At 44.0% G+C, this 10,316-nt stretch overlaps 1 long non-coding RNA gene and 1 pseudogene across 1 annotated transcript; one reads left to right on the forward strand and one right to left on the reverse strand.

Annotated features, from left to right (window-relative positions):
- Positions 1-2,827: 2,827 nt before the first annotated feature.
- Positions 2,828-2,927, reverse strand: LOC117076955 (annotated as a pseudogene).
- Positions 2,928-9,137: 6,210 nt separating this feature from the next.
- LOC117075335 lies at positions 9,138-9,748 on the forward strand. The gene is made up of 2 exons (XR_004433971.1): positions 9,138-9,273; positions 9,487-9,748. It is a non-coding gene; the product is annotated as an uncharacterized LOC117075335 (long non-coding RNA).
- The last annotated feature ends 568 nt before the right edge of the window (positions 9,749-10,316 follow it).

Genomic DNA, 10,316 nt, shown 5'->3' on the forward strand with positions numbered 1-10,316 from the left:
TCCTAGCATGCATAGGCTTTGCCATGGTCAGAGCAAAGGTCTTGCAGCACACCCCAGGCTTCCCAACATGCAGATGCTCTCTTGGAGCCCTGAGGAAGCTTCCGGGGCTGTGCAGTTTGCTTGCACCCGGGCAGATCCAGATGGCAGCTTATCACTGCAGTGTTCTGTGATCTCTGCGCCAGCTGGTCCACTCCCTCTGGCAGTTCGAACGGTGCTCTGTGTTTCAGGATGGACACCCAGGAGGTCACCTGCTTAGCTTTAGAGCCACCTGGTGGATCCCTGCTGGAGTTTCCTCCTCAATGTTGGGCATGGGGGCAGGTGGTGGTCCCTGAAGGACTCTGTCCCTAGAGCCCACTTGAGAAGTCTCCACTGCACTGAGCTGTGCCAAAGCAAGACGCACAGTCCCTTTAGATTCCTGTTACGATTGCTGTTCTCTTCTTATTTAAGTATTTTCACAAAGGACTTCGTTGTTCTCCAGGCTAAGACTTTCAGTAAAGCGTGAAAGGAAAGGAAAGTTATTTTAATTTAATAACTCAAATTAAGTGAACATTTTAATTTTCATTTAAAAATTTAAATTTTGTTTAAAATTAAATGAAAACCAAATAATATTTACTTTTAAACCAATCAGTGCAGCATGGTTATGAGCCTCAAGTCCTGACCTGCTTGCCCTGGTCTCCCCCTCCCAGAAATGGTAGTCCTGCCTGAATACTGTTTGCCCATCCAAGGGAATCTGTGCCAGATTATGCCTCCAGGGCTGGAGTTTACAGCTCCCCATCACACGGAGTGGCAACTCATGCTTCTTCATCAGAGCATCAAATGAATGAGTCAATGCCATCTTGCTTTTATTTTCACAAAGTGTCTCCCGAGTGAGGCCTGTTCTGAGCTTCGGGGCCTTTCCTTGGCTCCACTCCAATAACTTGAGTAATTTCCTGTGCTGAGGGCCCTTGTGTGCTGAGACTTCTTATCACATGAGCCACCAGGTTAGAGCCTGAACCTATTTCCCGAGTGCTCATGACAGGCGCTTTGGAAGGAGGTCTGAGCTCTGGAATAGGAGACTGAAGTTCTGGCTTGAACTTTGGCTTTGCCCCTGAGTAGCTGTGTGACACTGCACAGGTTAGTTAACTTCTTTGAGTTTCCATTCCTACAACTGTAAAACAGGAATCACAAACAGGATGCCAACAGAGGGATGAGCTCAGGCCTCAGAGTCGGACAAAGCTGCATTCAGATGCCAGCTCTGCAGGCTGCTAGCTTCGGGACCCCACCAGAACCTCCGTGGATGGGAGAGCTGATATCTGCCTTCTGGAGTTCTTGTAGAAATTAAAAGAGATGATGCATGTACCATGCCTGGCACATGGTTAGGCACTAAGTAAATGTTTTTGAAGACTACAAAATAAGGATAAAACACACGATGTATCAACCTCCATGGATATTTGAAAGGATCACATTAATGTATGTGAAAATACACTGTAAACTATAAAATAATATGAAATGTCATTATTTGGATTCTTTTCCTCTCAGATCATTTTACTCTATTTACGCTTTCCAACTTCTTATTTAGAAAATGTCGGCTGGGTATGGTGGCTCATGCCTATAATTCCAACACTTTGGGAGGCTGAAGCAGGCGGATCATGAGGTCAAGAGATCGAGACCATCCTGGCCAACATGGTGAAACCCCGTCTCTACTAAAAACACAAAAATTAGCTGGGCGTGGTGGCGCGTGCCTGTAGTCCCAGCTACTCGGGAGGCTGAGGCAGGAGAATCGTTTGAACCCAGGAGATGGAGGTTGCAGTGAGCCGAGTTTGTGCACTCCAGCCTGGGCAACAGAGTGAGACCCCGTCTCAAAAAATAAATAAAATAAAATAAAAATTTCATACCTGAAAAAAAGTTGGAAAAATAGTAAACACCCAAATATCCTTTTCTTAAATTCACCAGTTATTAATAGTTGCTTCTTTGCTTGCTCTATCTCCATCTCTATTTCTATTTATCTACCTATCATCTATGTATAATTGGTCCAAGCATTTGAAAGCAAGTTGCAGATATCATGAGTCTACCCTAAGTACTTCAGCATGTGTCTCTTGAGAATAACAGCATTCTCCTACAGAACAAAGTACTATTATGACCATATTAGTAGGCTTGGGCTGCTATACCAAAATGCCATAGACTGGATGACCTCAACAGCACACACTTCTTTCTCAAAATTTCGGAGGTCGAAGGTGTAAGATCAAGGTGTCAGCTGACTCAGATCCTGGTGAGGGCCCCCTTCCTGGCTTACAGATTGCAAATGGCTGTCCTCCTCCTGCTCCTCCTCTTGCCTCTTCCTCCTTCTTCTTCTCCTTCTCCTTCATTATTATACTTTAAGTTCTGGAGTACATGTGCAGAACATGCAGGTTTGTTACATAGGTATACACATGCCATGGTGGTTTGCTGCACCCATCAACTTGTCATCTACATTAGGTATTTCTCCTAATGCTATCCCTTCCCTAGCTCCCCACCTCCTGACACATCCCAGTGTGTGATGTTCCCCTCCCTGTGTCCATGTGTTCTCATTGTTCAACTCCCACTTATGAGTGAGAACATGAGGTGTTTGGTTTTCTGTTCTTGTGTTAGTTTGCTGAGAATAGATGGTTTCCAGCTTCATCCATGTTCCTGCAAAGGACATGAACTCATTCTTTTTTATGGCTGCATAGTATTCCATGGTGTATGTGTGTCACATTTTCTTTATTCAGTCTGTCATTGATGGGCATTTGGATTGGTTCCAAGTCTTTGTTATTGTGAACAGTGCCACAATAAACATACATGTGCATGTGTCTTTATAGTAGAACACTTTAAAAATATGGAATGCTTCAGAAATTTGTGTGTCATCCTTGCGCAAGGGTCGTGCTAATCTTCTCTGTATCCTTCCAATTTCAATATATGCTGAAGCGAGCATTTTTTTTTTTTTTTTTTTTTTTTGAGATGGAGTCTTGCTCTGTCACCCAGGCTGGAGTGCAGTGGTGCAATTTTGGCTCACTACAGCTTCCACCTCCTGGGTTCAAGCGATTCTCCTGCCTCAGAATCCTGAGTAGCTGGGATTACAGATGTGCACCACCATACCCGGCTAATTTTTGTTTTTTTAGTACAGATGGGGTTTCACCATGTTGGCTAGGCTGGTCTCAAACTCACGACCCAAGTGATCCACCTGCCTTGGCCTCCCAAAGTGCTGGGATTACAGGCAAGAGCCAACGCACCCAGTCGGCTGTCTTCTCACTATGTCCTCACGTGGTGGAGACAGAGAGAGAGCTCTGACATCTCTTCCTCTGTTTATGGGGACACTAATCCCATCACGAGGGTCCTGTCCCTCGTGACCTCATCTAAATATGTTTCCTTCCCAAAGGCCTCAGCTCCAAATACCATTACATTGGGTGTTAGGGCTTCAACATATGCATTGTGGGAGAACACAAACATTCAGTTCATAATGATTACCAACAACTTTAACATCAATACAGTAATATTGTCTAATACACAGATATTCAAATTTTATATTCAGTATTCAAATTTTAAATATTCAAATTTTAAATTCAATATTCAATTTCAAATATTCTAAATTCAACTTTTATTTTGATTGCATGTTGAAATGAGAATACATTGATTACGCTGGGTTAAAATACATTATTAAAATTTAATCTCTGGTGGGCTCCTGTAGTCCCAGCTACTTGGGAGGCTGAGGCAGGAGAATGGCGTAAACCCAGGAGGCGGAGCTTGCAGTGAGCTGAGATGCGGCCACTGCACTCCAGCCTGGGCAACAGAGCGAGACTCCGTCTCAAAAAAAAAAAAATTTAATTTCACCTGTCTTGTCACTTTTTCCTGTGGCTTTAAAAATATTAAAATTCCACCTTTTGCCTGCATTACGTTTCTATTGGACATCACTGCTCAGAATATTCCCTCTCACATTTTGTTGTTGTTTGTGACATGGACATTTTTTGAGTCCAAGCCAATTATCTTGTGGAAGGCTGTACACTATGGCTTTGCTTCCTTTTGACGAGATTCTGGTTAAATCTTTCCGACAAGGATAGGATTGAAGTGATGCTGAGACTTGGCGTCAGGGGCTCACCGTGTGAGTTTCTCCCATTGTTGGGAATGCAAAGTTTTCCTACTTGGTAAAAGTGGCCTTTGCCAGATGTAAAGATTCCTTTTTTCCTCTATCGGGGGGCTCTTTTGAAATCATAAAGCCTCCTGCTCCTACTTACTCAGTGGTGTTAGCATCTAATGATGCTTGTTGCCTGTATCAATTATACATTAGTGGTTGCAAAAATCACAGATGTCTTAACTTTTCATTTTAACTCATTGGCTTGACTGATTTCCTATTCTAGTTTTTTATGCTAATACATGATATGAGCAATTTGCTACCTTTTTTTTTTTGAGACAGTTTCGCTCTGTCATCCAGCCTGGAGTGTAGTGGCGCCACCTCTGCTTCTCGCCTCCTGGGTTTAAGCGATTCTCATGCCTCAGCCTCCCCAGTAGCTGGGATTACAGGCACGTGCCGTCACACCTGGTTAATTTTTGTATTTTTAGTGGAAATGGGGTTTCACCGTGTTGGCCAGGCTGGCCTCGAACTCCTGACTTCAAGTGATCTGCCTCCCTCAGCCTCCCAAAGTGCTGGGATTACAGGTGTGAGCCACCACACCTGGCCCAATTTGCTACTTTCTAAGTCTTATTAATTTATTTTACTGACTGTATAGCATTCTGTTGTATAAAATGTAGAGTACGATATAGTTGAATCTCTGTTGATGATTATTTACATGTTTTCTAATGTTTTGCAATTAAAAATATTGATTCTGGGCCGGGCGCGGTGGCTCAAGCCTGTAATCCCAGTACTTTGGGAGGCCGAGACGGGCGGATCACGAGGTCAGGAGATCGAGACCATCCTGGCTAACACAGTGAAACCCCGTCTCTACTAAAAATACAAAAAAACTAGCCGGGCGAGGTGGCGGGCGCCTGTAGTCCCAGCTACTGGGGAGGCTGAGGCAGGAGAATGGCGTGAACCCGGGAGGCGGAGCTTGCAGTGAGCTGAGATCCGGCCACTGCACTCCAGCCCCGGCGACAGAGCGAGACTCCGCTTCAAAAAAAAAAAAAAAAAAAAAAAAAAAAAAAAAATTGATTCTATGAACATCCTTGTACACTGCCCACCCGGTCATTTCCTGCCTTGAAATATACCCCTAGAAATGGCATTATTGAGTATGTTCAGTTAAATTTTTGACACATATAGTCAGATTGCCCTCCAGAAATATCACACTGTTCACACTTCCAGTGAATCAGCCAGGAGGCTTTCAGCTGCAAAGGAACAACAATCTCAACATAGATTGGCTTCCATAATAAAGACATTTGTTTTCTCACAGAAGCCAGAACTCTAAATGAAAGGTGCTACCATACACTCCATTTTCTCCTCAATTTCATTTTTTAAGAAAAGCACTAGTTGTAACCCATTAAATGGACTTCATGACTCACCAGCGGATCATGACCTACAATTTGAAAAACACTGCTTTAAAATACTCAAGTTGCTCTCTGGAACTCGAGATAGGTGGCTACCCGAACAAATTCTGACTTGTGTTAGGAGCGGAGGAATGGATGTTCATCACCTTATCTATGTATCTACATGGATGGCAGAAAACACTGTCCCCCAGGCCCTTCTCACCCTGCGTGTAATTTGGCTCCCCAATCTTTGCCAATCTAATAAGTGAATTCACTGTCTCTCTTTTTAAAATTTCATTTATGTAACCGTGAGATTTCATAGATAAACAATACTGTATGGTGCCAGGCTCTGGTAAGAGGCCTGCCTGGATTCATAATCTGGAAAATTCACTTATTACCTATGTGACTCAGAGCAAGTTACTTAGCCTCTCTGTGCTTCTATTTTTCATCTCTAGAAGGAGGATAATAATATCTACCTCATAGATTTGCTATGATCATTAAAAGAGATAACTTGGGCTGGGACTCAGTGGCTCACGCCTACAATCCCAGCACTTTGGGAGGCTGAGGCGGGTGGATCACCTGAGGTCAGGAGTTTGAGACCAGCCTGGCCAACATGGTGAAACCCCATCTCTACTAAAAATACAAAAAAATTAGCCAGACGTGGTGGCACACACCTGTAATCTCAGCTACTCAGGAGGCTGAGACAGGAGAATTGCTTGAACTGCAGAGGCTGCAGTAAGCTGAGATCACGCCATTGCACTCCAGCCTGGGTGTCTCGGAAAAAAAAAAGAGAGAGAGAGAGATGATTTGTATAATGTGCTTAGCACCCTTTCTGAAAATGCGTTTTGGATAAACTGTTTTTACATTTACAGGTTTCTGTTGCTCTATTAGGATGATGTCTGAATTTGAACCCACCACAGGAGGGAAAAGAAGTCGACAGAGACTTGAGCTGTGCCAAAACAGCGGTGTCCTGATTTCACCAGGCCCTACACAGCTCAGGGTATACGGAATGCAAGGGAAGAACTGCTTGCAGGGCACAGGGTGGACAAAGCCCTGGAGCTCTGTGAGACCAGGAAGGCGCCGTGGATGACTCTGGCTTACAGAAGTTTAATAGAAGAAAAAAAAAGGCAAACAAACATTAAAACAGAAAATGCACGCAGCACAGGCATATTTTTATATACAGCACACACAGCTCCTGCAGTGTGGTCCCTGCAGCCACTTGGCCAAGTGCGGTATCTGTCTTCCTTCAGGTCCTCTATTGGTGTGCACTTCTTGAGCCTAGGGCCATGTCTTTCCATCTTTAGACAAGTGCCAGTGCCTTTTCTGACACATTGTGAGTGCTGAATAGATAGTCAATGGCTGACTGAACAAATGCAATTTGCAACCACACAGTGGAAGATGTGGAAGTAATTGGGGTGTAGCTTTTTTTTTTTTTCTTGGATTATCCATTTTCTCTCTGGGATGCATGGTGGTTTATATACAAAATCTCACAGTCAGTGTCTCCTTAGTTGGGGATCCCAAGTATTTAGGAAAAATAGGAAGTGGCTAAAGCATTAAGAAAAAGAAAAACAAGTGTTACGTGTTCTTATGCAAACACAGACACTGTAGAGAGGAAGTCTGCAGGACCATAATGAGCTAACTGCAAAGGGGCTATAAATTCTTCATAGAGTCTATCTGCAAGCCAGGGCCACCTCAAGGTCTAAGACCCTTGACGTTGCTGTCATGTGTATGTGTGAAGATAGATTTCAATTGAGATTGATTAGAAAAGGTATCTTGCCCCTCATTGAATATTGGACAAATGATAAGAGCAGGCAAATCACAGGAGACGCACATTCCCCCAGAAGCTGTAAAACGCTAGGCTGACACCAGTCACCCAGACAGTGTTGTAACTGTCATCATCAGTTTTGTGACAAGTGAACAAGATTATTTGAAATCGTGGTTGGAATTACAATGAGAGCTAACATTTATAGTGTTGTCTGTCCCTGTCAACCTCTTTCCCCGGTGTGACTTTATCCCAATACAACAGCAGAAATCCATAAATGAAAAAAAAATTGTTTCCTGAAATGCATTTACTGTGTTAAGCACCTCATATGAATTACCTCTTTTAATATTCATCTATAAGGTAGATATTATTATTCCCATTTTAGAAATGATGACCCAGATTCACAGAGAGGTTGAAGTAACTTGCTCAAAGATACATAGCTAAGTAATGGTTGCAGAGTAGGAATTCAGGAAGATCTCTCCCAAGAGACTACCCTATACAATAACACTTGCCAATGAACTCTCACAGGCAGATGAAATAAAAAGGCAGGTATTTTCTGAAAAGCAAGCCCATTTTATAGTATTAACTCAAAGTCTGGAGTTATTCCCCAGATTGGTGATACCAGTTTTAGGGTAGTGGTGATGATGCTGACATTTCCAGGGACCTTAAAAAACACTTGGGAGTTGGGGGAGCCATTTTTTCAACCTCTATTGTGGGAAATAATCAAATCTTAGTCATCTCTAGTGTGTGACTAATACCCACTGCCAGGGCTGTTCCATTCTGCTGCAGAAGCCACTGTAATGACTAAGCCATCAAGATGGATTTTTTTTTTCTAATGACATATGCTGCACAGGACTCAATTCTATTAAGTCAGCCTTTTCGAGTCTGGATCTGGAGGAGTCATTGTATCACTGTCTTTGAAAATTAGGCTAAAGGCGGTGGTATCTATTAATATACCGAGGCTCTAGTTTCCCTCCTCCTAGGATGCCTGACCTCTCCAGCCCATTCCTATCTCTTTCTTAGTGAACCGGCTGTGCCTGTATTGTGGGAGCCAGCATGACCTCATCATCCTGAGCAGGGGAGTGTTGGGCTGGGCCAGGGCCCTCTCAGTGCCCTCCCAGGCAGAGCCTCCACCCTGGGTTTTACAGTTACTCAGGGGCCACAGAAGGTGGATGGTGCTAAATTAAGGCAACAAACCAGGGAGGAAAAAAAAAAAAAAAAGCAAGGTCCCACTATTCAATACACCAATGCTTTTATTTTAAAGCAGACACTATCTGAGGCCGTTTCTGACTTTGACATCCTATAATTATGATCCTGAGAAACATTTATTTAGACAATAACACATGAATTAGTTGATGACTTCCCTTGTTAGTTATACCTCACAAGGGTCAGAGATACAGAGCCAAGAACAATTATCTTGTCACTAACTGAAATTCTTCTGAGTTCTAATTATTGGGGTATTTAGCCTCTTCCCAACTAAAATGCCAACACTTTCCCCAGCTTCTGAGAATAAAGAAAATCTGACGCACTCCCCTGCTGAGAACTCATGAGTCTCTTCACCTCCAGGGTGAAAACCAATCCTTTTTTCATGGAACAGTCCTTCATTATCCATTCCCTGCCTACCTCTTTAACCTTACCTTTTAATACGATTTTTTAATTGACAGATAATATTGGACATATTTATCATGTACAGCATGATGTTTTTTGTTTTTGTTTTTGCTTTTCGTTTTGTTTTTTTTGAGACGGAGTCTTGGAGTCTCGCTCTGTCGCCCAGGCTGGAGTGCAGTGGCGCGATCTCAGCTCACTGCAAGCTCCGCCTCCCGGGTTCCTGCCATTCTCCTGCCTCAGCCTGCGGAGTAGCTGGGACTACAGGCGCCCACCACCATACCCAGCTCATGTTTTTGTATTTTTTTAGTAGAGACAGGGTTTCACCGTGTTAGCCAGGATGGTCTCCATCTCCTGACCTCGTGATCCGCCCGCCTCCACCTCCCAGAGTGCTGGGATTACAGGCCAGCATGATGTTTTGAAATATATCTTTCAACATCACTCACCTCTGTCCCCAGGTAAGTCTTAGCCAAATGGCACCAACCCACCAAGCTGTCTCTGTCTCTTGGTGGTCCCAGGCCATCTGCTTGGCCTTCAAACACCCTCTCCCGGCCCTGACCTGCCCACCCGTACCTGGCTGACCTGCCCACCCGTACCTGGCTGACCTGCCCACCCGTACCTGGCTGACCTGTCCACCCTTACCTGGCTGACTCTTCTTACTTCTGTCCCAGCTAAGACATCATTTCCTCCTGGAAGCCTTCCCTGCTTTCTCCAAATGCCCACATATGTGGGTGCCACTCCTGCAAATTCCCACAGAAGAGTTCAGCAGCTGTCATGGTGGATTATAATGGCCCCTGGATTTGTCTGCCTTTCTCATCAACTGTAAATCTTTGAGAGCAAGGGCTGTGTTATCTTCACTGTCATAGTCCTAATACCCAGCCATTTTGTCTGGCACACAGCAGAAGCTTCATAAATATTTGTGGCTGAATGTTATTCATGTCTATATGATTTTTTACATTTTTTGCGATTTAGAATGTAGCTATCCGTTCTCTTTTTAAACCCTCTGCCACTTACTGAAAACAACCAAGTGACTCATAGTTTCTCCCACTCCAAGCTGATGCCTACTCATGCCATCCAGAGGGCAATCCCCACTCGCTCAGCCCTTCAACACACACTCTGAGCCAAGCCTCCATCATACCATGCTAGAACTTGAATGCCGCATTGAGGGGTTGGATTTTATTCAACAAGAAGGGTGAGTCAGTGGAAGTTTGTTTAGGACCAGGGAGTGTGCAATTACAGCCAAGATGAATGTTTCTGTGAGGTGCAGAATAGATTGTGAGAGGAAGGGAGACTGGTTAGGGAACTGTGACCGTGAGCAACGTAAATTAGGCTACTAGGGAAAGAATGGAGAGGAGGGACCAGATTTGAACTGAGACGCAGGACTTGGCAATTGACTACATGTGGGGGCAAAAGAAAGAGGCTCAATGTTGATTTCAAACTCTTAGGTCTGGAAAACGAGAAGGTAGGTGACACCACTAACAGAAGTAGAGATCACTGGATG

The sequence above is a fragment of the Trachypithecus francoisi genome, unplaced genomic scaffold (assembly GCF_009764315.1).
Source record: "Trachypithecus francoisi isolate TF-2019V2 unplaced genomic scaffold, Tfra_2.0 Lachesis_group5, whole genome shotgun sequence".
In the NCBI taxonomy this organism is placed as follows: Eukaryota; Metazoa; Chordata; class Mammalia; order Primates; family Cercopithecidae; genus Trachypithecus; species Trachypithecus francoisi.